Genomic DNA, 5,014 nt, shown 5'->3' with positions numbered 1-5,014 from the left:
AGTATGATCATTGAGCTTCCTATAATTAATTACTAATCTAAATTTTTTCTGACCTGAGGCATCAGCTTTTTTTGGTACTATCCAAACTGGAGCTGAGTACGGTGAAATTGACGGTCGAATTATCTTATTATCTAATAAATTATTTATTTGTTTTTTTATTTCTTCCTGCATTGCTTTGGGATGCCGAAATCCCTTTACATAAATTGGATTTTCATCCTTAGTTTTAATTTCGTGTCTAACAGCTGACGTGAAAGTTAAATTTTTATTTTCGTCGTAAAATACGTCTTTAAATTTTTTGCAAAGTCTTATAATTTTATATTTTTCTTCGTTATTTAAATGCGAAGTACGGATTTTGTTTTCATTAAAATGCGTCGTTGGAATTTTTGCTATATTATAATTACAAAAGTTCTCAACTTCAATTCTCTTATTAAATTTCATAGGCATAGGTAATTCGAAAGTGTCTAGAAAGCCGTTTTTTGCAACGTGAATAGAATGGGGAATTTTGATACCTTGAAAGTGTCTTTCGCGCAATAAAACTTCGCCATTATGAACGCTTACTGGAATTTTTTGGTATAAAGTTTCAAATGGAATGCTAACGTGAGGATTCTTAAAGGTTAAAGTATGAGTTGCGTAGCTAATTGTGGCGTGGAATCTTTTCAGATCGTAAGTTCCAAGGAGGATATCAAAGAATTGACTAAAGTCGGCAATTTTTACGTCGAATGTTTGTGGAATTCCATATTCTAGGAATAGTGGCGTCTTAATATTTAAGTCGTGCTTGGAAGTAATTTTCATTGACGTTAGCGAAAAAGGTTTTCGATAAATATGATTTTTATCAAATAGTTTGAGAGCTCGCGGATTTAAAATTGAATGGGAACCGCCGGTATCGATTAAAACGCGTAGATGTGTTTTGGGTGTAACGAAACAGGGTAACCCAGGGGAACTTTCGATATTATATAGGTTTATACAGGGGGTGGATGATCGTTTAACGGGATGGCTTGAAAATCCTGATGATTTTCATCATGCAAATCGGGCTCTTGTTCGGATTCGTAATTTTCGAAATCATTTTCGAAATATTGGGTATCATTTGAATCTATGTGAAAATTGTGGCTTCTATTAGTTGTAATTGTCATGGGCTGATGGTTTCTGGTTGTGGTAGTTTGAACACCGCTCATTGGAGTAGCAAAATTTGGTTGGGGTCGAGGAGCTTTATATTTATTTAATCTTTGTTGGTTGTTTTTCGGAACATTGTTTCGTTGGAAGGATTGATTTTGTTCGTGAGAACTGAAATTTTGTCTCTGAGGGAAATTATAGTTCTGTTGTGGAGTGAAGTTAAAATTGGGCTCTGTATTGTGAGTTGAAGGTCTCACATAATTTGAATGCGTGGGTTGGAAGTTTGAGTATGTGGGTTGAAAGTTTGTGGATCTTTGATTATTCGAAGATTGATAGGGTTTATTTTTGAGTGGGGCCTTTTTGTTTTGTTGGCTCTTAAGGAAGTTCATGTATTGTTATTGATTTTTGTGGTTATCGTAGGCAATACACTTTTGAAGGGCTTCTTCTAGGGAATTTAATTCAAAATGCGATAAGTATTCGCAATAAGGCTCGTTGATTCCGGTACAGAAAGTTTTGAGGGCAATGTTTTTGAAGTATGGAGTTTTAAAAGTGACTGTCGCGGGATTATCGTTTAGGGTGATGTGTTGGAGTAAATCGTTCAGATTTGTAGTTATTCTCTGATGATAATTGTCGTAGGATTCACTATGTTTTTGGACGGTGGTGGATAGTTGTGTTACTAATATGTCTTCGGAACGTCTGTCTCCGTATTTAGTTAATAATGCTGGACGAATTTCTGTCCAATTGGTTTTATTAGAATAGTTTAAGAAATTTCTAGGTTCTCCTTTAATTCGAGATACGATATGGGAATTTAAGATAAATTCTTGGGACGGATTTAAATCTTGGGTGCCTAAGAAAACTATTAAATTATCTACTGCTTTGATAAAAGTGGAGAGGTTGTCTCCAGAAGAGAATTCGGGCAGAGTTGAGCAAAGGCTAGCAATATCGCTATTGGTCATCGGCATTTTGGAACGTAATTTAGATGCAGGCTTAGATTTAGAGGTTTGTAGATTTCTTTTTATTTTTAAATTTAAATTGTCGAATAGTAAACTTAAATTTTCGATACTATTTTGGGAAATATCATTCAATGTACTCATAAAATATATGCAAAAATATAAATGCAAATATATATAAAAATTCGTTGAAGTAAAATGTTATAAATAATATAAATTCAATAAACAATAAATAATAAATTCAATGTAAATGTTTAAGAATTCAATTAAAATAATAAATGCTCATAAACAATGGTAAAGAAAGGAAAAACTTACGCAAGGATGATCGTGTTTGATTTCCAATACATTTTTCTCTTTTACCAGGTTCTTCAGGATTTCATTAAACTAATGTAGACCAGGAAACGACTATGTTTCTGTATGAAATATCCTGTGGTTCGCAGCGCCAGAAATGTTTCTTCAACGTCGATATTCCCAAAAAAAAATCTTTATTTCGAAAATAAGTTACAATTTTTGAGAAATTCTACAAACTACTACATTTAATGATTTAAACTTGACTATTGAAACATAATAATTACAATAATAATAAAAATATTGATTTCTTCCTATTTATAACGTCGGATATCGGAATCTGCTGATTCTTAATAGTAAGGGAGCTTATGGCTACATTTCTATATATATATATATATATATATATATATATATATATATATATATATATATATATATATATATATATATATATATATATAATAGCAATGTCTAAATGATTAAATTTTTTATCATACAAAAATAGTAAATAACTAGTAGTGGAGCGCCTGCGGGTTTTCACCTCGGATTAGAGTTACAGTGAATGAATTAATATGATCGATGTGGAATATTGTTTTTAAAACTATAAATTGCAATGTTTACCCAAAAATTTTTTGTGCACTCTATTTTTTTATTGTTTAAACAAATTATTATAAAAAAATAATGTTTGACATTATATTTTCACTTTAAACAGTATTTTTTTATTTATATGTTAAATCTTACCTGAGTAGACATAGGAAAATTTTTCAAAGATACCTGTATAAAAATAGCAGCAGGGATCTCGAACAGGTAGGAAAACCTGGAGTGGAGAGCGGAGCGACAGCTGCTATGTACAATGGAATTTCTCGGCCAGTTTATAGTTTAATTATAAATGAAACGTACTCTATTATGTACATTTAAAAAAATAAGGTAATTAATTAAGAATAATGAAAAGAAAGAAAAAATTATTAGTACAAAATCTGTTTATTTAAATATACAACATTGTTGTCTATATCAAATAATATTTTCTTCTACTTCATCTATCTGTATAATAGGTGAAGAGTTGGAACAACTATTTCCGCTGTACTGTAAACATGCTACACTGCAGTATAACCACTTTTTCGGCATCCACACGCAGCTCCACATCCCTTTTTGCAATTACAAAATAACATTTGCAATAAATTATCCAGAGCTGTTAATTGATTCATTGTTATTGGGATGTACATGTTATTGGAATACTTCCATCCCCAATTTTCAATAACTACGTCATTTCCTAGCCATATCTGAATTTGTAGGTACACTCTTTTAAGGTGCTCAAACGCTGCATCAGTTGTTGGAGGCAGTGATGACAAAAGAACACTCGTACTTTTGGCTGTTGCTTTTATAAAAGAATTGAACCTCAATGTATTTAAATCATGAGTTTTAGACGGAGCGCCATATAAACTCAAAATACATGTTACACCTGCTTGCAATATATTGTTGGGGTCTTCATTGATATTTTTGAATACTTTTACTGAGTCGTGTAAATCAATCCGTTTCTCAAAATTTTTGGCAAACTTAATTTTTCCTTTATTGAAAAACGCAGAAGTAGTGTCACAACCCGTAAAGGCATGTAAAAAAAGAATATGTTCTTTACAATTTGGTAAAGATTTTTCTAAACATTTCGATGAAAATATCTTCTGTTGAACTTTGCCTCGAGATGGTTTTAGAAAATATATTTCACGATCTTTTTCTACCAATGCCGTTAATATCACTAAGACATCGATATCTTCTGAAACTATAACAACATCTTTTGATCCCAAATTCATTGCCGTCTCAACAATTAATTTGTCGGCATCGCTTTCCGCTTGGCATGTAAAAATATTGTTGTCAGCTAATTTAATTCTCAGCATTTCTATCAAGCAAATTTTATTTTTACTATTTGTCAAAAATTTATCTTGAGCAATTTTTAAAGGCATATGTTCATCAAATTCAAGATCTGCACATTTATTTTTTAATTCGCGACGATTCCGTTCGGCTGATTTAATACTATCTTTTTTATACCCATCAAATACCACGTACGTGTTACTATTATAATTATTTTTTAAATATCTTACATAATGGTCACATATCATTGCAAATGTTTCATTTAATTGCCATTTGCAACGATGTAGTAAGATACCTCCGCCAATAACATACCTAATAGAGATTTTCTCCACTTTTTAAATTAATAGAAATTTCCGGAAATAATTCGTAAAATGTTGATTTTTTTGTTTTTCGCAGTTCACCATCTTCAAATAGAGCAAGTGAATATGGTGCCAATTCGTAATTCATATAATTTTTAAGTTCTTCGTCGGTTTTCTTTAAAACACAAATACGTTGAAACAGTAGTAATGGGTCAACAGGAATAACCTTCATGAATTTTAATTTTGCTATTTTTCGCCAATAGAGAATTTATTTTATTTTTCCTTGACAATTTTATTTCACGTAAATTTTGTCCCTCTGTTTTTTTCATTGCCTTCAAACCTACTTCAAAAGCATCGTAACAATTTATCTTTTTATCTCCAGTAATTCCAGTAGCAATAGACATAATAGCATCTGTATCAGGAAAAGGGCTGTGTTGCTTGAAGAAATCCACTAATAATTTGACATCTGTATTATCCCTTTCTATTCTAGCATCTGTTGAATCA

The sequence above is a fragment of the Diabrotica undecimpunctata genome, chromosome 9, assembly GCF_040954645.1.
Source record: "Diabrotica undecimpunctata isolate CICGRU chromosome 9, icDiaUnde3, whole genome shotgun sequence".
NCBI classification, from domain to species: domain Eukaryota; kingdom Metazoa; phylum Arthropoda; class Insecta; order Coleoptera; family Chrysomelidae; genus Diabrotica; species Diabrotica undecimpunctata.
This window is presented reverse-complemented; position numbering follows the sequence as displayed.